The sequence below is a fragment of the Seriola lalandi genome, unplaced genomic scaffold (assembly GCF_002814215.2).
Source record: "Seriola lalandi dorsalis isolate HSWRI2012SDOR001 ecotype SW California unplaced genomic scaffold, Sedor1 jcf7180002054894, whole genome shotgun sequence".
Lineage (NCBI taxonomy): Eukaryota > Metazoa > Chordata > Actinopteri > Carangiformes > Carangidae > Seriola > Seriola lalandi.
In genome coordinates this window covers 452407-452628 of record NW_019525446.1, presented here as the reverse complement: position 1 = coordinate 452628, position 222 = coordinate 452407, and positions in this window count along the sequence as shown.

Genomic DNA, 222 nt, shown 5'->3' with positions numbered 1-222 from the left:
CCACCCTCCCCCCTCCTCTCTGAATATGAAACAGCACCCAACTCCTCCCACGCGCTGGAAACCAAACCGAGCAGCAGTTTGAAGTGATTCTAGACCCACAACGACTCTGAGAGGAAACAATCAAAAGTGACTGTAATTTACAACATGTTTAGACATTCAGAACGAGGCAATAATTTATCTGCAGCTACGAGTCGTGCCTGCAAATGGGATCTAATCAGAGTG